Source organism: Oryctolagus cuniculus, chromosome 3, assembly GCF_964237555.1.
Source record: "Oryctolagus cuniculus chromosome 3, mOryCun1.1, whole genome shotgun sequence".
Taxonomy (NCBI): domain Eukaryota; kingdom Metazoa; phylum Chordata; class Mammalia; order Lagomorpha; family Leporidae; genus Oryctolagus; species Oryctolagus cuniculus.
Window position 1 is genome coordinate 122096450 of NC_091434.1, and position 23324 is coordinate 122119773.

Below are 23324 nucleotides of genomic sequence, written 5' to 3' on the forward strand. Positions count from 1 at the left end.
TTTTTTTTAAAGAATTATATATTTATTTATTTATTTAGAAGTCAGAATTACATAGAAAGAGAGGGAGAGGCAGAGAGAGAGAGGAAAATCTTCCATCCACCTGTTTACTCCCCAGTCGGCCGCAATGGTTGGAGCTGTGCCGATCCAAAGCCAGGAGCCAGGAGCTCTTCCAGGACCCCAATATGGGTGCAGGGGCCCAAGGACTTAAACCATCTTCTACTGCTTTCCCAGGCCATATCACAGAGCTGGAATGGAAGTGGAGCAGTTGGGATTTGAACTGGTGCCCATATGGGATGCTGGCACTGCAGGCGGCGGCTTTACCTGCTACACCACAGCACCAAACCCTAAGATGATGATTACTTAATGAGCATTTCCTTCTTGAGAAAACTGCAATAATTTCTGTCCAATTGCTTATACTCCTGCTGTAGTATACTCAAATAGTTCATTCCAATGAATCTAAGGGAAAATTCTTAAAGGTTTTCACATGGCAAATATGGAACATGGAGATTGGTTGGGCTAGAGCAGAGGCTGTTATTAGCTTGGTACTTGTGTCAAATAATTTTGCATTTTGTTCGGTAGCAAGAAATCCTTGCTATCAAATATAAGCTGATAAAAGTTTTAGTACAGAATCTAAAGTCACTGTGATGTCCTTTGTCTGGTGTACTTCCTCAAGGTGCTGGATTTAGTTGTACATGCCCCATAATTGGGCTTCCATTCCAGTTTTGTTAATTGAGGTTTCTAAGTAAAACACTTTCATATTTTCCTCCTGTTCACTTTAATGTTGGATATTTCTTTGTATTACCAGGTGGGCATCTCTTTTCTCTTATCACTCTATGTCCATTTTTTTTTAACAGGGATTCATCAACATTCTGACTCTGTGACTATTACTTTACTAATCTTATGTATTTTAAAAATGTGTAATTTTAATGACTTTTTAAAGGGACACGAGCAGTGAAATTAGATGAATGTACCTGAATGCTGTCTTACCTGAAAGTATTTAATTGTTAAAGTACTGTTTTCATTTACTATGAAGACAACAGAATCAAAATAATGTAGGTTTTTTTAAGGAAATTAGATGATTTTCAATTATTGGACATTTAATCCTCAGTGAGGATAAAAGTTCTATAAACACAATCCATAAACTGTACTTTGGAAATTTATATTTACTAAATAAAAAATAAAAAAAGTTCTATAAACACAAAAAGTGTATATAGTCATATAATCTTAAAGCATTATTTGCATACATAGGAAGAAAATATAAACAAGACAATTTGATCAACATCCCCTGTGTTCCCATCACCTAAAATTAATCAGTGATTTTGAACTTTTTTAAATATTCTGAGACTTATTCTTAACATCTTTGTGGGTTGGATGCACAGTGAATTGGTAAAATCATTGATAGCATCTACTGACACTCGCTAGAAGTGTCATACACTTGTCTATCTACTTTTAAATTTCCTAACCTCTGCAGCTAGTGTCCTTCACTTTTATCTATAAAATTTTTATGTGTACCTGGAATTTTTGCTTGTACCTTTACTATTTTTCCCCAGATTCTAGTAAGTATCTTGTTTTTGCAAAAAGAACTTAGAGAACAAGACTCTAGTTTGTTTTGCTGTTGTATATTGTTGATCATGTACCAGGACGATGTTCTTTTTATCATCATCTGATTTAGAAGAGAGTAGCGAAGTTTACAGACATCCTGCTGCAAAATGTTCATTGCCAATACATATTCCAGAGTGTGAACTACACCTGTTAAAGCAGAATAGCATGGAGAATAGTTCCTAACTCTAAATATTTAGCAAGCTTACTAGGTGATGATTTATACCTATAAGTGTAAGATATGCAGGCACTGTAATTAGGAATAACTGCCTTAAAATCAGAGAGATGTGGGTTCTAATACAACTCTGTTTCTTTCTAGATATGGAAGAATGGAATTGACAGCACGTTCAGTTCATTATTTTATTTTTTATTTTGATTTTTGATTTTAACATTCAACGTGATTTATAGATACAATGTTAAGAACACAATGATATTCCCTTCCTCCCTTCATCCTCCTCTCCCCCCACCTCATTCCCTCCTAATCTCCTTCCTTCTTCTCTGGCTGTTTACTATTTAGTTGCTGAGATAACATATTTTAAGCTTAATATTTCACCAAATAAAAGTAAAAATCAAAAAGACTAGTTTAGTGGAATGTAGACAATGGCTATAAACATTAGGAAAAATGACCATTTAACCTATCCATAGTAAATTTTAAGGTAATCAAGAGATCCTCCAGTTGCATCTATTTTACTGCAAATGCTAGAATTTCATTCTTTGTTATAGCTGAATAATAGTCCATTGTGCATATATACCACATTTTCTGTATTCATCTGATGATGGATACCTCGGTTAGTTCCAAAATTGGCTATTGTGAACAGTGCTGTTCTGAACATGGTGGTGCAGCTAACACTGATACTTTGTGTTCATATCTTTTGGGTATATCATATGACAAGTCTCCTTCTAGGTTTTTAAGAAATCTCCACACTGTTTTCCACAATTGCTGCACTAATTTCCATTCCACCAATAGTGTATAATGTTCCCCATTGTCCACATCCTCACCAGCATTTGTTACACTCTGATTTTGGATTTTAGCCATTCTGACAGGAGTGAAGTGATATCTCACTGTGGTTTTGATTTACATTTCCCTGATAGCTAGTTTTGCTGAACATTTTTTATATACTGTTTGGCCATTTGTATTTCTTCTTTTGAGAACCGTCTATTAAAGTGCTTTGACTATATCTCAACTGGATTGGTTGTTTTTGTTGAGTTTTTATGTTGCTGATATATTTGGGATGTTAATCCTTTGTCAGATAAGTGTTTTGGAATTATATTTTCCCATTCTGTTGGATGCCTCTCCACTCTGTTAATTGTTTCCTTTGCTGTGCAAAAGTCTCAGAGTTCATATTTCCCATTTATTTAAGTTTTGCTTTTGTTACCTGTGTGGGTAGGGGTCTAATCCAAGAAGCCATACCATACACCAATGTCTTGCAGTGTTTCCCTTACATTTTCGTCTAGCAACTTCATAGTTTCAGGTCTTGAGTTTAGGCCTTTTATCCATCTTTAGTTGATTTTTGTGAATGGTGAGAGGTATAGATCTGATTTCATTTTTCTCCATATATAAATCCAGTTTTGCCAGAACTATTTGTAGAAGATACTATTCTTACCCCACTGTATGGTCTGAGCATTTTTGTCAAAAATGAGTTGGCTGTATACATGTGGATTAATTTCTGGGCTCTCTATTCTGTTCCTTTGATCTATGTATTGCTTTTTGTTTCAGTACCATGCTGTTTTAATTACTGTAACTTTGTAGTATGCTTTGAAGTCAGATATTGTGATACCTCCAGCTTATTGTTGTGTTTCAAGATCACTTAGGCTAATCTGAATCTTTGTTGATTCCATATGGATTTTAGGATTGCTTTTTCTAGTTCTGTAAAGAATGCCATTGGTATTTTGATAGGAATTGCATTGAATTTGTAGATTGCTTTAGGTAGCATAGACATTTTAATGATATTGATTCTTCCGATCCATGAGCAAGGAATACCTTTACATTTTGGTGTGTCCTGATGATGTATTTCATCAGTGTTTGATAATTTTCATTAGAGAGATCTTTCACTTCTTTGGATAAATTTAACAAGAATAGTGTCTGCTAATAATAACTGATAGAATTAAAAAAGATAGAACAATCCAACATGGGAAGCGGGATACATAGCAGATTCATAGAATGGCACATGTCCTAAACAGTACTCTGGCCTCAGAATCAGCCCTTAAGGCATTCAGATCCAGCTAAAAAGCCCACGAGAATTTCTCAGGCATGGAAAGCCAAGACACTGTGGCAAAAAAATGGTCTAAATGAAAGATCTCTGTGAGTGAGATCCCAGCGGAAAGAACGGGCCATCAAAGGAGTTACCTTTCTCTGAAGGGAAGAGAGAACTACTTTGACTATGGCCTTGTCTAAATAAGATCAGAGTTTTTGAACTCAAGAGGCTTCCATAGCCTTGGCAGCTCATGACAAGAGCCTCAGGTGATTACTGATGGCATAAACAAGAGTGTCAATTGTTTAAATCAACAATGGAAGTCAGTGTGCACTTACTCCCCATGTAGGATCTCTGTCCTTAATGTGTTGTACTATGTCAATTAAAGTAAAACTACTACTCAAACAATATTCTATACTTTGTGTGTCTGTGTAGGTGAAGTCTGTTGAAATCTTTACTTAGTATATACTAAGCTGATATTCTGTATATAAAGATAATTGAAAATGAATCTTTTTTTTATCTTTTATTTAATGAATATAAATTTCCAAAGTACGACTCATGGGTTACAATGGCTTCCCCCCCATACCGTCCCTCCCACCCACAACCCTCCCCTTTCCCACTCCCTCTCCCCTTTCATTCACATCAAGATTCATTTTCGATTATCTTAATATACAGAAGATCAGCTTAGTATACCTTAAGTAAGTATTTCAACAGTTTGCTCCCACACAGAAACATAAAGTGAAAAATAATAGATGATTTTTTTAAATGATGATGAAATCAGATCAGACCTATTGTCATGTTTAATCCCAGTGAGAGTCAAGTTGGGAATTGATAATTTCTTTTTTTTTTTTTTTTTTACAGAAGATCAGTTTAGTGTACATTAAGTAAAGATTTCAATCGTTTGCACCCCCATAGAAACATAAAGTGAAATATACTGTTTGAGTACTCGTTATAGCATTAAGCCTCAGTGTACAGCACGTTAAGGACAGAGATCCTACATGAGGAGTAAGTGCACAGTGACTCCTGCTGTTGACTTTACAAATTGACACTCCTGTTTATGGCATCAGTAATCTCCCCATGCACCAGTTATGAGTTTCCAAGGCTATGGAAGCCCCTTGAGTTCTCCGACTCTTATCTTGTTTAGACACGGTCATAGTCAAAGTGGAGGTTCTCTCCTCCCTTCAGAGAAAGGCACCTCCCTCTTTGAAGACCTGTTCTTTCCACTGGGATCCCACTCACAGAGATCTTTTTGCCAGAGTGTCTTGGCTTTCCATGCCTGAAATACTCTCATGGGCTTTTCAGCCAGATCCGAGTGCCTTTAGGGCTGATTCTGAGGCCAGAGTGCTATTTAGGACATCAGCCATTCTATGAGTCTGCTGAGTGTCTCACTTCCCATGTTGGATCACTCTCCCCTTTATTTATTCTATCGGTTGGTGTTAGCAGATACTAGACTTGAAAATGAATCTTGATGAAGAATGGATGGGAGAAGGAGTGAGAAATGGGATGGTTGTGGGTGGGAGGGAGGTTATGGGGGAAAAGCCACTATAATCCAAAAATTGTACTTTGGAAATTTATATTTATTAAATAAAAGTTGAAAGAAAAGTCTGCTTTATCTGATATCAGGATAGCAATGCCTCCTCAATTTTGGTTTCTATTTCCCTGGTATGTGTTTTTCCAACCCTTCCCTTCACATTCAGTCTGTGTCTATCTTTTTTTTTTTGTGAAACGAGTTTCTTGTAGGCAGCATATAGTGGGGTCACAGGGTTTTGTTTTGTTTTGTTTATAGAATGGATTTCAGCCAACCTAAGTCTTGGTTGGTAATTTAACCTACTCATATTTGAGGTTAGTATTGTTAGATAAGAACTAAGACCTGCCATTTTGTTGATTGGATGATTCTACCTGCTTTGGAAATGAATTTGGTGGTAACATGTGTCTCTTGTTTACTGCTTTTTTTGTTTGTTTAAAAATATTTATTTACTTATTTTAAAGTAAAGAGTTACAGAGAGGCAGAGGTAGTATAGATATTTTAGGTCTACACTAAAGAGAGAGAGAGAAGTCTTCCACTGGTTCACTCCCCCAAATGACTGCAACAGCTGGAGCTGCGCTGATCTGAAGCCAGGAGACAGGAACTTCTTCCAGTTCTCCCACACAGGTGCTAGAGCCCAAGGATTTGGGCCATCTTCTACTGCTTTCCCAGGCCATAGCAGAGAGCCAGATCAGAAGTGGAACAGCCAGGTCTTGAACTGGCACCCATATGGGAGTAGCATATGATGTAGCAGCTGGTGGCTTTACCTGCTACACCACAGCACTGGCCCCTCCTGTTTACTTCTAATGCAGGTCACCCTTCAGAATTTCTTGTAAGACTGGTCTAGTTGTGAATTCTCTCAGCTTCTGCTTATCTGGAAAACACTATTTCTCCTTCATCTTTACATAATAGCTTTTCTGGATATTATATTCTTGGTTGAAAGTTATTTTTTCTTTTAAGGCTTTGAATATGCCATCCCACTCTTTTCTGGCATGTGAGTTTTACACTGAGAAGTTTGGTGTTAATCTAATTGGTTTTTCCTTTATATGTAACTTGAAGCTTTTCTCTTACTGTTGTTAGGATTCTTTCCTTGTCTTTAACTTTTGATGTTTTGACAACATGCTTTGGAGAAGACCTTTTTCGGTTGCCTTGTTCTTTTTGCTTCTTGTATCTGGATATTCATGTCTCTCTCAAAACCTGGGAAATTTTCAACTATTATTTCATTTAGTGATTTCTCCATATCTTTTTCCTTTTTGTCTCTTCAGGACTACCTATAAAATGCATATTCGGTCATTTAATGGTATCCCATATTTCTCATAGCCTTTCTTCTTTCTTTGTAGTTCTTTTCTCTTTGTTTTGTCTGATTGGATTATTTCAAAATCCTTCTACTTGAGGTCAGAAATTCTTTCTTCCATTTGGTCTATTCTGATGTCAATGCTTTCAATTATATTTTTTATTTCACTGATTGAAGATTTCATCTCCAAACTTTCTATTTGGTTCTTCTTAATGGGTTCTTTCTATCTCCTTAGTAATATTTGCATTCATGTCACTCATTGATTTCCTCATTTCTTTAACCTATCTGTATTATTTTGCATCTCATTGAGTTTCCTTACAATCATTATTTTGAATTCTATATTTGTCATTTCACAGATCTCCTTCAATTCAGGATCTAATTCTAGAGGAGTATTGTGTTCTTTTGAAGACATCATACTGCTTTGCTTCTTCATGTCTCCTGTGTCCCTGGGTTGATTTCTGCACATCTGGAGTGTTCATCTCTTCTTTATGGAGTAGGCTTTATTGGAAAAGAGCTTGTAGTTTAGCCGGAGTACAGGGTATCACTTGGCTTGTTGCTTTGGCTTTGGTTCTAGGTGGGCCCAGGAGTGTAGTTTCTGAGTAATTTCTTTTGTCTTACTCAATGTCACTGCATCTATAAGTGACACAGTGGACTAGTCTGCTGTGTGTTGGGACAGAAGTATGGCTTTCAGATAAATAAGGGTTTCCTTGGGTGTGTATCTTTGGCCCACAGAGAATTTGGTATTGTTCTCTTTGGTGAATGTCATAACCAGAGCCTTGTTCATGTTGCTGAGGGGACCAAGGGTGGCTGCACTCTTGTCCTATTGACAAGCCTGAGTGATGCCAGGACTTGTGGTACCAGATGTTGTGGCTCTAGGACTATGTCATACAGATGCACCCTTCCTCAAGTCCTGCTTGGAGAATCCAGCTGATGCTGTGGCTTATGATATCAACAGCTCTAGTCCTAGGACTAGAGGATGTGAAAGGAATCCTGTTCCAGAACTATAGAGTGACTACAAGATATACATTAGATTTTACCAGGGAGGGTATGAGTCCAGAGAGGTGGAATACAGATAGGTTCCTCCCTATGTCCAATGGTTCGATCCCAGTGGCATCCAGAAATTTAGAATTTGAATTATTACAGTGCTGATTTTGCAGGGTATAATGGGGTCATTACACAGATCTCCCAGGGTGGGAGCAGATTTTTTTATGGGCTGTTCCTGATGATAGCCCCCAGCAGCTTAAAGTGAATCCTCATTGCTCACGTATAGTCCACGAGTGTGGCTCTGGGGCTAATGCCCAAACACTCTTACAGATGCGGGATGGAGGGGATCTGACCTTTGTTCCACACGTTGCCCAGACTCTGACTAGGATGCTGGTAGGAGCAGAAAAGAGGGGCACTGTGCAGGGGTGGGGAGGGGAGAAGAGGAAAGCAAGGTCACTTCCTGCTCCAAGCTTGGCAGTTGCTCAGACCCCAGTCAGCTCTCCAGGCTGAAGTAATAGTCAGTGGGTGACTGTGGAATTCCACCTTGGCTAATACTGCGAGCAGTGGGGTGCATGGCAATTTCTTCTTGCTTTGAGCTGGCAGCTGGCTGTGTGGTGGCAGCTGGTTGCAAGTGTGTCTCTGTCTTCTCTCCTTTTGCCCCACAGATTCTTGGTTACTTTTTTTCCGCTTCCTTGCCAAAAGTTTTCATCAGACCCCATATTCACTTGACTCTCAAGATATTTCATGAAGCAACCATAACTTGCTATCAATTTTCTACATTTCCAACAATGAAGAATGCTCATTTCCCCTTGATCATGAAGTTTACCTCTCAGTTCTTCTGTTCATCTGTGTCTGGGTCCTGGTGCACCCTGTCACAGGCTACCTGGCTCTGGTCTGTTCAGTTCATTTTGCACACTGGAAAAATATTAGTGTAAACATAGACTAAATATGAGTATATAACAAAAACACTTAAAATCTCAGTGTAATTTTTGAATATATGATACTTAATCAAATCTAAGGCATTCTTGATTATGATACAGAAGTGATTAATATATATAGAAAAGAGCTTATTTTTTAAATTCTATTTAAGTTATGCAAATTTCATATATACAGATCTAAGCACATAGTGACATTTTCCCCCTACCCTTCCTCCCACCCACACTACAATTCTTCCTCTTCCTCCTGCTCACATTCCCGCTCTTAATTTTACAGATATATTTTCAGTTTAGTTAATGATCATATAGTTAACCCTACACTAAGTAAAAGATTTCAACAAATAGTATGAAGAAAAATCAAAAGAAAAAAATAAAAATGAATGATAATTATGAAAAAAACACTGTTCCTCAAAGGAAGAGACAAGGGCTATATACAATCATATAATCTCATAGTGTCTATTTCACTGCAATATATTACATTTTAGGTACTCTATTAGTTACCTCAGATCAGGGAAAACATATGGTATCTGTCTTTTTAGAACTGGCTTATTCCACTAAGTATAATGGTTTCTAGTTTAGACCATCTTGTTGCAAAAGACAGAGTTTCATTTTTTCTTTACAGCTGAGTAGTACTCCATAGTGTATATATACCATAATTTATTATTCCAGTCAACAGCTGATGGACATCTGAGTTGACTTCGTATCTTACCTATTGTGAATTGTGCTGCAATGAATGGGGGTGGAGGGTGTACAGATAACTCTTTCAGAAGCTGATTTCTTTTGGTTTGGGTAAATTCCCAGGAGTGGGATGGCTGGATCATATAGTAGGTCTATATTCAGATTACTGAGGTACCTCCACACTGTATTCCACAGTGGCTGTATCAGTATACATTCCCACCAACAGTGGACCAAGGTACCTTTTTCCTCACATGCTTGTCAGCATTTGTTTGTTGATTTCTGTATGAGAGCCATTCTAACTGGAGTGAGGTGAAACCTCATTGTGGTATTGGTTTGCATTTCTCTAATGGCTAGTGGTCCTGAGCATTTTTCCAACTGTTGGCCATTTGAATTTTCTCTCTTGAAAAATTGTTCAATTCCTTTGACTATTTCTTAACTGGATTGTTTATACTGTTCTTGAATTTCTTGAGCTCTTTATAGATTCTGGATGTTAACCCTTTATAAATTACATAGTTTGTAAAAATTTTTTCCCATTCTGTTGGTTGCCTCTTCATTTTGCTGAGTTTTTGTTTTGCAGTTTAGAAGCTTCTCAGCTTCATGTAATCCCATTTGTCAATTTTTGCTTTGATTGCCTGTGCTTCTGGGGTCTTTTCCAAGAAGTATTTACCTATGCCAATGTCCTGCAGAGTCTCCCCGATGTGTGAAAGAGAGATTCTTGAAGTTATACTATGAGATGATACTTTCTGATCACTCATTTTATTTTATGCTCATTTATGTTTTTAATGTTTACTTATTTTTATCTATTTGAAAGCTCTCTCTCTCTATCTAATATCTTCTATTTATACTTTAATTCACTCCATAAAAATATTCACAACATCTGAGGCTATGCCAGACTGAAGCCAGAAGCTCAGAACTCCATTCTGGATCCCCACATGGGTGGCAGGGGCCCAAGCACATAAGCTGTCTTCTGGTCTCTCTCAGGGTACATTAGCAGGAACCTGGGTTGGAATAAAAGTAGCTTGGCTCAAACCAGCATTCCAATATGTGTTGTAGGTGTCCCAAGTACCACAATGCCTGCCCCATTTTATATAAAAAACTTTTTAAACTTCTATACTTTATCATATAACATTGTTGGTGTATTGTAAAAAAATATAAGCAACAAAGAATCATGTAGACATGTCTAAAACTAAACCTTCTGAGATTGACCCCTAAAGTGTTCATAACTCAGAATTTCATCTTCGATACTACATACATGATGCTGAAAGCTTTATTGAAAAGAGTGGTTATAGGTCATTATTTTTCAAGTCTTGTTTTCCTCTTCAGTTTTACTAGAAATAAAAGGATATTACCAGAAAGTATCAGGATAAGATATTTTAATTATTACTAGGATGAACAATCCTTCTCCAAACTGGCCATTAAAAGTTCTTCTACTCAACTGTTAAGCAATTGCCCTTTTTAATCGCACTTCCATGATCAACAACCACTTTCACTCATATACAATTAACAAATGTATTATAAACTAATGTGTGGCTGAAAAAGAATTGAAATATTTTAAGACTTAAATACAGGCTGGCGCCGCAGCTCATTAGGCTAATCCTCTGCCTTGCGGTGCCGGCACACCGGGTTCTAGTCCCGGTCGGGGCACCTGATTCTGTCCCAGTTGCTCCTCTTCCAGGCCAGCTCTCTGCTGTGGCCCTGGAGTACAGCGAAGGATGGCCCAAGTGCTTGGGCCCTGCACCCACATGGGAGACCAGAAGAAGCACCTGGCTCCTGCCATCGGATCAGCGTGGTGCGCCGGCCTCGGTGGTCATTGGAGGGTGAACCAATGGCAAAATGAAGACCTTTCTCCCTGTCTCTCTCTCACTGTCCACTCTGCTTGTCAAAAAAAAAAAAAAAAAAAAAAAAAAAGACACATCGTGCACTCATTTCCAACAGGTTTCCTGGAGCATGCTGCCTTAGGATTTATACTACATGGGAAAATACATGTGTGAACAAAGCAAAAGAACTCAACTGAAAGCTTATGCTAATACTAATGCAATCAGCATTGAATGGGGTCAATTACCTGGAAAATCAAAGATGTTAGATTTCTTAGTCACTTAGAGAATTTTTAATCAATTGTCCTTTTAAAAAATTTTTATTTACTTCTTTGAAAGGCAGAAAGAGACAGGGACACACACACACACACACATGCACACACACAGAGAGAGAGAGATCTTCCATCTGCTTGTTCACTCCCCAAATGGCCACAAGGGATGGAGCTGGGCTGTCTCAAGGCCAGGAGCTTCTTCCAGGTCTCCCATGTGGATACAGAGGTCCAAGTACTTGGACCATCTTCCACTGCTTTCCCAGGCCATCAGCAGGGAGCTGGATCAGAGGTGGAGAAGCCAGGACTTGAACTGGCAATCATTTGGGATGCCAACACCTCAGGCAGTGACTTTACCCACTTTACCCACTGCTTTTCCCAGGCAACCAGCAGGGAGAAGACTCAGATGTGGAGCTGCTGGGACACAAACCGGCACCCATATAGGATGCCAGTGTGACAGACACTGAGATGCTGGCCTCATCAGCTATGCCACGATGCTGGCCCTACATGTCCTATTTTTCTTTTCCTCCCTATTCTACTTTTCATGGTCTTCTTTTATTATCAGTTTAGGCTCACAGGTTTTTGGCACTATATTTCAGCCCATTTTTCAGTAATTCTATGGGTAAATGAGCATCTTGCTAACTGGCTCATTAATACTAACCCTGTTACCATGGAGACTATAAAGAAAGGAGAGGCTGAACTAAAAGCAAACTGACAGAGGCTGAGCTAGAGGTGGCTTCCATATATATAGAAGGCACATAGTGTTGTGCTGCAGTCCTTTTAAATTGATGTTCTCAATGGTTCATGCTCAGCACCCTTTGTTTTCAATGGTGCCAATGTAAACAATGACAATGTTGGGGCAGGCATTTGATGCCAGGGTTAAGTTACCACTTGAGATGCCCACATCCCAAGTCACAATGCCTGGCTTTGGTTTCCAGCTCTGCCCCTGATTTCAGGATTCTTCTTGTACAGACCCTGGGAGGCAGAATATCATGTCTTGAGCAGTTGAGTCACTGCTTCCCCCATGAGACACCTGGATTGAGTGTCCAACTCCTGGCTTCAGCCTGGCCTTCAACTTTGGCTGTTGCAGGCTTTGGGGTATAAATCATCAGATGGGGCATCTCTTTCTCTCTCTTTCTCTCTCTCTCTCTGCCTTTTTCAAATAAATTAAGTAAATAAATAAAATTCCATTAGGGAATGACAGTATTTATCAATGGTAAAAATAGAGGTGAAATAATCCCATATAGCTTAGCATGATGAACAACTAATTGGGGGATTGACTTGATTAATTCTGTATGAGAAATTAAATATCTCGCTGCTAGGAGCTGAATGTTTGTGTTACCCAAAAACTCAAAATCTTGAAGCCTCAGTTTGGTACCCAGGCTATTAGAAGTGGGGCCATTGGGAGTGAGTAGGTCATTAGAGGGAACCCTCATGAATAGGATCACAACATAATGCCTTGTAAAATAGACCCTGGAAACTCACCTCTGCTCTGTGAGGAGACCCTGAGCAGGCACGGTCTGTAAATCAGGAAGTGGGACTTCACAGACCACAGGATCCAATGGCTTCTTAATCTTGGGATTCCCAGCCCCAATTCTGGGAATAAATTTCTGTTGTTTATAAATGACTTGAATGATGTTAACTTGTTGGAGTAAACCAAAAATCCCTCTACTCCTGTTCATTCATTACTATTTTGAAAATGTTAACTTTAAGGCAGGCATTTGGTTGAGCAATGAAGAAGCTGCTTGGGACACCTGCGTACCATATCCCAGTGCCTTGGCTCCAGTCCTGGCTTTGCTCTTCTAACAGCTTCCTGCTGCCATGCAACCTGGGGGACAGCAGGTCATAGGTCAAGTAGTTGGGTCCTCACAACCTATGTGAGAGACCTGGATTGGATTCCTAGCTTCTGCTTTGGCCTGACCTAGCCCTGGCTGTTGAGCAGTTGTAATGAGCAGATGGTGAATTCTTCTTTGTCTCTGTCTCCCTTTGCAGCTCCCTGTCCTTCAAATAAATAAACCCTAAGGAAAGTTTAAAAATTAAATATGACTATTTTTTCTGGATAAATATTGCACATATCTACCTCAGTTTATTTATGATAACAATGTGATGCTTCACACACTTGTGCCTCACTATTTGTAAGTTAATATAACCTATTTTGAATAAGCATTCCCCACCTGGAAAAAGGAAGATGTTAACCTGTTCCCCCCATGCCCCTCTATTCCCTTCTGAACCTTCCTTTCCCTTTCTGGCTTTGCCAGTGCTTCCCATTCCTTTCTTATTTTTATTATTTGAAGGATGTATGTGCTTTACTCTAACAGATGATATCTAAGGACATACATAGGTTTCATGTAATTTAATCATGTTGATGTATTTTGTGTAAGCTGAAAAGTATCTGTGTGCCATCTCTTCAATGCTACTATTTGAGACAGATGAATATGTGCTATAGTTTGAATGCTGAATGTTCCCCAAAGGCCCAAGTGAAAAAGGCTTGGTCTCTAGGGTAGTTTTGTTAGGAGCTGGTGAAATGTTTAGGAAGTGGTACCTGGTGCAAGGTCCTAGGGATGTTGGGGGCCATCCCTAGGAAAATTGTTGCCAATGTCTGAGTCTCTCTTTGTCTTATTAATTAATTAATTAATTAATGTCACTGCTGAATTAATCCCAACAATCATGAATAAAAAGTAACAATTTTTTTATTTATTTGACAGGTAGAGTTACAGACAGTGAGAGAGAAAGGTCTTCCTTCCGCTGGTTCACTCACCAAACAGCCGACACTATGCTGATCTGAAGCCAGGAGCCAGGTGCTTCTTCCTGGTCTCCCATGCAGGTACAGGGACCCAAGCACTTGGGCCATCCTCCACTGCACTCCCGGGCCACAACAGAGAGCTGGACTGGAAGAGGGCAGCCAGGACTAGAACCTGGCGCCCATATGGGATGCCAGCATTGCAGGCGGAGGATTAACCAAGTGAGCCACGGTGCCAGCCAAAAGTAACAATTTAAAAAAAGTGCCAAACTTACAGATTGCAAAAAGACACTTTAAGGCATTAACTTTCTTTTATAGGACTATGCATTATACTGTGCGTATTTTCATATTCTAGTTTACTATTTAAACTTCTACCTCTTTTATTCTTATCAATTAAGAAAATCTATTGTTTACATTTTACTGGTCTATTTGTCAAAAGAAACAGCTTGATACTGGCATAAAAACCATGCATAAATCAATGGAGCAGAACAGAAAAAGCCCAGAAATGAATCCACATGCATATAACCAACTGATTTTTTACAAAAATGCTCAAACCATCTATTGCAGTAAGGATAGTCTCTTCAACAAATGTTGCTGGCAGATCAATGGATAAAGCAAATGTGGTATATATAAACAATTGAATATTATTCAACTATAAAAATGAACAAAATTCTACCATTTACAGTAAAATAGATGCAACTAGAGGACATCTTATTGAGTGAAGTGGCATAGGAGGTAAAGCCACCGCCAGCAGTACCAGCATCCTGTATGGGTGCCAGTTCAGGTCCCAGTTGCTCCACTTCTGATCCAGCTCTTTGCTACGGCCTGGAAAAGCAGTAGAAGATGACCCAAATCCTTGGGCCTCTGCACCCACGTGGGAGACCCAGAGGAAGCTCCTGGCTCCTGGCTTCAGACCTGCACATTTCCGGCCTTTGCAGCCACCTGGGGAGTGAGCCAGTGGATGGAAAACCTCTCTCTCTCTTCCTCTCTCTCTCTCTCTCTCTCTCTCTCTCTCTCTGCCTCTCCTTCTCTCTGTGTGTAACTCTGACTTTCAAATAAATAAATATTTAAGCAAAAATAAAAATATGTGGTTCCCAGAAAAATACTGCATGTTCTCCCATATATGTGGGAGCTAAAATTAAAAAAAAAAAAAACCAGAAATGTCTGTGTGTATCTGTATTGCTGAAATTTAGGCTTTTTTAAAGGTTTGTATTTACTTGAGAGGTAGAGTTAAAGAAAGTGAGAGGGAGAGACAGAGAGAAATGTCTTCCATCTACTGGTTCACTCCCCAGGTGGCTGCAACATCTGGAACTGAGCTGATCCAACACCAGGGGCCAGGAGCTTCTGGGTTTCCCACATGGGTGCAGGGGTCCAAGCACTTGGACCATTTTCTACTGCTTTCCCAGGCCACAGCAGAGCTGGATCAGAAGAGAAGCAGCTGGGACGTGAACTGGCACCCATATGGGATGCCGGCACTGCAGGCGCACCAGCCCTGCAGATTAGTTTTGTTTTTTTTTTTTTTTTTTTTTGACAGGCAGAGTGGACAGTGAGAGAGAGAGACAGAGAGAAAGGTCTTCCTTTTGCCATTGGTTCACCCTCCAATGGCCGCCACGGCTGGCGCGCTGCGGCCGGCGCACCACGCTGATACGATGGCAGGAGCCAGGAGCCAGGAGCCAGGTGCTTTTCCTGGTCTCCCATGGGGTGCAGGGCCCAAGCACCTGGGCCATCCTCCACTGCACTCCCTGGCCACAGCAGAGAGCTGGCCTGGAAGAGGGGCAACTGGGACAGAATCCGGCACCCCGACCGGGACTAGAACCAGGTGTGCCGGCGCCGCTAGGCGGAGGATTAGCCTAGTGAGCCACGGCGCCGGCCTGCAGATTAGTTTTGTAACTTTGTTTTATACCTTTGTCAAACCAATAGTTAAGAATTTTATACTACTGTAGTTTTCATGATCTGTGATTACTTTGTAACTTACTATATATGGATAAAATGGTCATTTTTCTATTCAATTAATGTATATTGCCATTGTCTATATTCACACTAAACAAGGGTCTGTTTGCTTTTTATTTGTTAAACTTATTCTGTGAAGTAGTAAGCCTTTTTTCTGTAATGAAATTTCAAAATATGTTATCTCAAAAACTAAAATGGAGAAAGGAAGAGGGTGGGAGAGAAATAGGAGGAGAGAGGAAGGGAATATTATTATGTTCTTAGTACAGTATCTACAAATTACATTGAATACTTGGACAGTGTATCCTTCTCTGAGTTTAGGAAGTTTTCCATCATTACCTCTGAATATTCTTTCAAGTCCTTGGACTTTCTTTTTTTATTTTTTATTTTTTGTGTTTTTTAAGAAAGCTTTTATTTAATGAATACGAATGTCATAGGTACAGCTTTAGGAATCTAGTGGTTCTCCTCTCCCTCCCATATTAAGGACCTCTTAACCCCCAATAACTCAGGTATTGGTCATTTACTGTCTCTACATTCCCATAAGCTTTATTCATTCCTCAACTCTTTTTTCCTCCTCCAACTGCTTATTTTAATGTCCTCTATTTTCAAGTTCACTAATTCTTTCCTCTATTTTATCTCCATACAACCCTACACACAGAAATACTTGATAAAAATACAAAGTACTCATGGATAAAAAGTCATGCTCAAAACCAGCAGGGGGAAATGCATAGGTTCAAGAGAAACCACAGGCCTGGATCTGTAGTCACAACATTCTCTGGTTCAAAGACCCATGGGCCTCCTTACAGAATCAACTGAAAGGACCATGCAAAGAAGCTTCCAAAGCCCAGGGAAGCAAGACTCCCACACTAAGCAATCATCACTGAAGATTAACTCATAATGGTTACAAAACACCCAAGGAAATGAACCATCACCTAGAGAGAGGAGCAGCAAACACCCTTGCAGGAAAATGTGTAACCAAGATATACTGCTAGAAAAAAATTAAGTAAGTCCAAATGTTCACAGACATAACAGAAGGAACAAAATAAAGGAGACAAAAAGAAAACTGTACCAATAGTAAACAGGGACAGAAAAATTTTAGAAATGAAAATTTGAGCCACATGCTAGTTCTTAGACACAGCAAAATTATAATGACAAGAACTGTTGAAGATAAATGGGAAAAATGGCATACTAGGCCTATATAGTCAACCAAAAGTAAAAAGCTCTTTAATGTAAATGTAAGGGAAAGGCATTAATATAAAAATAAAAAGAACAGGGGGCTAGTGCTGTGGCATAGCGGGTAAAGCTGCTGCAAGCAGTACCAGCATCCCATATGGGCACCAGTTTAAGTCCTCAATACTCCATTTCCAATCCAGCTCTCTGCTATGGCCTGCGAACACAGTAGAAGATGGTCCAAGTCCTTGGGCCCATGCACTCGAGTGGGAGACCCAGAAGAAGCTCCTGGCTCCTGGCTTCGGCCAGAACTCATGCAGACTAAAGTTGAGAGACAAGAACTCAATTCAGGTCTCCCTTGTGGGTGGCAGGGACACAAAGAACTTGGGTCATCACCTTTTGCTTCCCAGGCGTGCATTAACAGGAAGGTGGAATTGGAAATAGAGCTGAGACTAACATAGACACCTATGGTATGGGATGCAACCTTCCCAAGGGTCAGTTTAACTGCTATGCCAGCTGCCTGCACCCAGAGTGCTTTTTAGATCGTGTGGTCAGAGGAAGAAATCAGTTGACATTTTGGTGGAGACTTGAATGAACCAAGGAGGGAAATTATTAAAAGAATCTGAGGGGAAAATAAAAGGCATTCTAGACAGAGAAAAAAAGCAATCAACACTTCAGAGCAAGAAATGAGCTTTCTATACTCAGGAAGAGCAAGAATGAAAAGGTGGATGAAGGGAAGTAAGGGAGGGAAGAATCAGAGAAATGGGTGCAAGGCTCAGGCAGAAGACAGCACAATGTCAGCCTTGACTGTGGTAAAATGTTTACATTGCTTCCTTCCAATGAGATGCAACCATCATGACTGATGATGAATGTACCATTGATCTGAAATACAGTGTGAAATACACTGAAATACAGTGTATGCGGCCAAAATGGAAACTATTACAGGGAGATTAGAGAATTTCTTGGTGATGATGAGAGACTTCAGTATTCCTCTCTCAGAAACTACAACTATTGAGCAAAAGTTTTCAAACATAGAGAGGATCAACAAAATCAATGAGATTAACTGCTCCCAAATCACAACACAAGTAAATGGAAGGTAAGTGTTTTGAGAGTAAAGTCAGCCACAACCAAAGTTAGACTGTAAACAGATACGGGGAAGAATGAATAGTTAAGAGGTACCACCAAGGACTGAGAGGAAGAGCAAGACAGACAGAACTGTCAAAAATGCAAGGGAGGAATATACAGAATGCAGAGGTTGGCCCAAACAGCAGGGAAAGGAATGGAATTTTAGCCTGAGAGATTAAGGGGATTGCCAGTGGAGACCCAGTTGAGGATGGAAAGAATGAATTCCCAGAAGATGCCACTTAATGACTTCACAGGACAGAAGTGACAAGCACCTGAATTAACAGGCCAGTTGGAGAGGAGGGCCACACTGAGGCACATTTTGAAAGCAGGCAACCAAGGATGCTGTAAGGAAAGAGAGGGCACATGAGAACTGTGAGGTTTCATCTGTTTTTTTTTTTTTTTTAAGATTCATTTATTTCAAAGTTAGAGTTACACAGAGAGAGAAGGGGAGGGAGGGAGAGAGAGAGAGAGCCAGAGGGAGAAAAAGAGAGAGAGAATCTATCCTCCATCCACTGGCCACAAAGGCTGGAGCTGTGCCGATCTGATCTAAAGCCAGGAGACAGGAGCTTCCTCCGGGTCTTCCCACATGGGTACAGGTGCCCGAGGACTTGGGCCATCTTCTACTGCTTTCCCAGGGCATAGCAGAGAGCTTGATCAGAAGTGGAGCAGCCAGGACAGGAACCAGCACCCATAAGGGATGCCAGCACTGCAGGCGGCGGCTTTACCCTCTATGCCACAGCACGGGCCCACTGGGAGGATTTGAATCAGACATGGGGAGAATGTCACCTGTGACTATAAAGAATCCAGGAAGGAGTTAATTGGAGAGGCAAAGTAGATTTTCTTTTGGATTTCCAGGAAGAAGTAAGGGTGGGACACTTAAATGGCAATGTAACAGAATGTGGATTTACATGTTAAGTTAGCAACACAGTGAGGAAGGCTGCCTGGACTTAAGGAAGGACAGTTTGCAGTAATAACACTTGAGTATTTGGGGATCATGGCATCTGATAAAAGCACCTCTTCGGTGAAAAATGATTATTTGGAAAAAAAAAACCACTGTATTTTCCATGACATTTTAGGATATTCACAGACGTTGGGTTTCCTGTGTTAAGATGCTGACTAATAGAGGACACGGATAGAGCTTTGAGTACGATCCAGAGTTAGGCAAAAGGAGAAAAGCCTTCCAAGAAAACTACAGCACAGGAGAGAAGATATGCCAGAAGGTCGGCACGCTGGAAACCAAATCAGGACGGTGCTGCTTCCCAGAATAATGCATAACGAACACAATAAGACCCATGAGACAGGAGAGGCAGTTAGAGCTAAGAAATCTCTGGACAGAGAGGTCTCAAAGGCCAGGTGTTCTAACTCTGACCTTTTTACAAATATACATCCCACCCAAGTGAAGCAATGCCCAGCCTCTGCACAATCCCTGTCTTCACTGGAGAGAAACTACCCGAAGTACAGACTGTTCTTGCACCAACTCTGCGTGGGAAACAAGTGAACTTGGAAACTAAGAGGCACTGTTCCTTTCATTCCACCTCACTCACCAAAGGATGGTGTTTCTAAGATTTTAACTTAGATCTCAGACAGAAATAGAAGAACAGGATCAACATTAAGAAGACATTTTGGGGCTTGCGCTGTGGCGCAGCGAGTTAACGCCCTGGCCTGAAGTGCCGGCATCCCATATGGGTGCCGGTTCTAGTCCCGGCTGCTCCTCTTCTGATCCAGCTCTCTGCTATGGCCTGGGAAAGCAGAAGATGGCCCAAGTGCTTGGGCACCTGCACCTGCAGTGGAGACCCAGAGGAAGCTCCTGGCTCCTGATCAGCACAGCTCCGGCCATTACGGCCAACTGGGGAGTGAAACAGAGGATAGAAGACCTCTCTCTATCTCTCTGCCTCTCCTCTCTCTGTAACTCTTTCAAAGAAATAAATAAATCTTTTTAAAAAAAGACATTTCATTAATAAAAATTATGAAGTAGGATAACCTTCTATTGAAAGGACAACTAGTCTGCATAAGCGATTTTACAAAACGACAACAGTGGGCTTGATCTGACATCCTTCCAAGGCATAAGCTGTCAGTTCCGTGCTGAGTATATATTTTTTAAAATCCCCAGGTATAAAAATTCTTCATATGATACTGCGTTACTAGTACAATGTTAATATGGCATAACGTTATTTTCTTGATCCATTGCAAAAACACTTGAGTCCTTGTAAAAGTTTCAAAAGTTAGGACTACAGAACCTGGATACAAACGTCAACGGAAACTGCATGGGATTCTGCGGCAGTCCCCACGCCACACCTAAGCTTTTCAAGCTCTCCTTGTCCCAGGGTCCTCCCAGCACGCAGGCAGAACCGACCCAGGACTGGAAGCACGGCGACTCCCTGATTCCTGCAGCTTCGCCTTTGAAAGCGCTCACACTTCAACCCACCTAAATCGCTTAAGGCAGGGACAGAGTCGATTGTGGGCGGAGCCAAAAAGAAATCGCTGATGAATAAAAACACCAAGCAGCAGAAGCACAGGCGCACACAGACGCGGCTGAGAGTGATGGAGAACAGGGAAACCGCTCTGACGGCGACTCCAGGAGGGACTGGGCTGGGAGGGCCAGCGCTGGCGCAGGAGCCACGGGGCGCAGCATGAGGAACCCGGACAGCCTGCGCGTCTCGGGCAGCGACAGCCCCCGAGAAGAGAGCCGACGGACTGCGCACCCATCCGCCCCAGACTCGCAAGCTCGGTCCCGGGACCTCCCCCACGCCAGACACTTCTCCACCCCACCGTCTTATTCTGGAAGTGGCCCCAGACAGGCGCCCAGAACAACCAGCTGGCCTCCCATCATCCCGCTCCTGTCCTCTCACGGTCACTAACCGCGATGCAGGCCGCGGTCACTGGTGGCAGCGGCGGTCGACTCTTCCAGGCACTGACGTCCTCCCCAGCTGGCCCGCATCAGCTGAGCTTCCCACACAAACCTGGGCGCTGGAGCCAGGGCACCATCCACTCGGCCCCGCCCCGCCCGCAGCGGAAGTGACGCACGGCCCTCCGGGAGGTGGACAGCAGGGTCCCCCACGCTGCTGTCCCGGTTCCTAGCGACACCTCGCCCAGCCTCTCCTGGGCATGGCCATCCGGACCAAATGTGGCACGAAAGCCCTCTCACACCTTTTAGCGTGTCGGAAGTTAGCACAGACTGTCACAAGTGGCTTCACACTTAATACTCTTTGCTTAAATTACTTCCGACGTTTTATGTGGACCAGATCAGCCAGCCCCGCGTGTTTCTGAAAAGCTCTGAGCTAAGACTGATTGTTCACATTTTTCAGTGGTTAAAAAAGGGGAGGGGGGGAGTATGTTTGGGGATACGTGGCGATGACATGACATTCAGACTTCAGTATGGCCAAGAAAAGGTTTTATTACAACACAGCCATGCCATTCCTTTGCATGTTGTTAAGGGCAGCTTTTCAGCTACAGCGGTGAATTTAGAGAGTTGCAACAGCTTCTCTATTTAAGTGACCTTGCAATTATGTTGAAGTGAGGAAAGTAGAAAAGTAATTTTAGCTAGTCTTCATCTTCAAGATTATACCAGCATTCCACAACTTCTCCTGAGTGTCAAAACATCAGACACCCCCCACCACCACGCGCACGCGCACCCGTGCGATTTCTGTGAAGTCCTCAAGGCAGGGAAATGTATGAGTTTCCAAACATCGTGGGTGCTAGACTGTCAGTACAAGTTTTTTGAAATCGAGGCTGGGGAGCCAGCTTGCTAGGGTCTTGTGGCACAAGTGGCTGAATTGTGTACATCATAATGCCTGGCAAACCCCCTCAGTGTCTAAGCCGGCCAAATGAAAGATGTGTGGCCAAATTACACCTTAAAGGAGATCTTGAGAGAGAGATTTCTCTCCGTAAAGAAAAAAGTGCTTCTGACCCCTGTTAAAATGGCAAAGGAACCCAATTCGGAAGTGTTGGAACAGATGGCAAGACTACCACCACAGGGGATGGCGATCAGCCTCAGATCCAATACAACAAAGACAAGCTGGGATTCACAGTCCATCAGCACAGCAAGTGCTCAGTAGGTAGAAAGCTACTAACGTGACATCCGTGGTGCGGGACATTCTTGATAAACCAACGCAAAACGATTCTTGCTGAAAGCATATGCATGCGATTTCTTATCAAGGGTGGGAGATTCTTTCTAAAATGACTTGGCAGGATTCCTGCAAAAACTGGACTTTAAGAAGGTTTACTTTGATTTTACTTTTTTTCTAGAAACCTTTTATTTAAGAAACACAAACTATGCATTTCATTCATATAATACTGGGCCAAAGTGGGTAAGAAGACTCTCAGAGGAGCATAACCAAAGTTTGGGCAAGAAGAGGCCAAATCATAGCATTACCCCTTGGTTTCCTTCATTCTCTAATTTATCCAGATTTTCCTCCGATGTCAAAGATTTTCAAGTAACTCTCAATGTTTCCTTAGCTTCCCCTTCCCCTTTCTTCCCCACAACCACACATTGAATTACGTGTGAAGTCCCTGTGATGTGCCTTACTGCAGAATCTCTCTCATCTTTGCACTACTTTGTCATTGCCACTGCTGTAGTTTAGGCTGGTTTTCCAGCCTGTAGCTAACCTCCCACCTGGTTAGTCTCCCCTGTGCGGCCAACATAATCTTTGGAAATTACAAGTCATTCATGTGTTTTCCCTGATCAAAAAGCTTTTGCTGTTGCTTCCTCCCCATAGAATCAGCAATATGGCCTGACAGGCTCTGACCCTGCTGACCTCCTGGGTCCTTGCCCCTCATTCTTCACCTTCCACTCAGACTTGCTCTTCCCCAACTACCCTGTGCTTTTCACACTTGTTTCTTTAGTTCATGCTGCTGGCTTAGCTTTCCTTCCACCCTACCCCCATGGAGATTTATCTATCCTTCCACCAGGAAAATCTTCCTTGCTACTTCACAGCGTACATTATTCCTTCCACCTGTGCTCACCTCGCCTTTTGCCCTTGCTGCACAATATTATAATTTATTTGCTTATATGTCTCCCAGTTTCCTGCAGGCATGGAATGTAATGGGACTATA

The 23324-nt window shown here is 41.4% G+C and overlaps 1 long non-coding RNA gene across 1 annotated transcript; it reads right to left on the minus strand.

The window, feature by feature from the left end:
- Positions 1-22562, minus strand: LOC138849018 (uncharacterized). The gene is made up of 2 exons (XR_011387341.1): positions 21132-22562; positions 1-8509 (listed from the first exon to the last, which is right to left on the minus strand). It is a non-coding gene; the product is annotated as an uncharacterized lncRNA (long non-coding RNA).
- Positions 22563-23324: the final 762 nt, after the last annotated feature.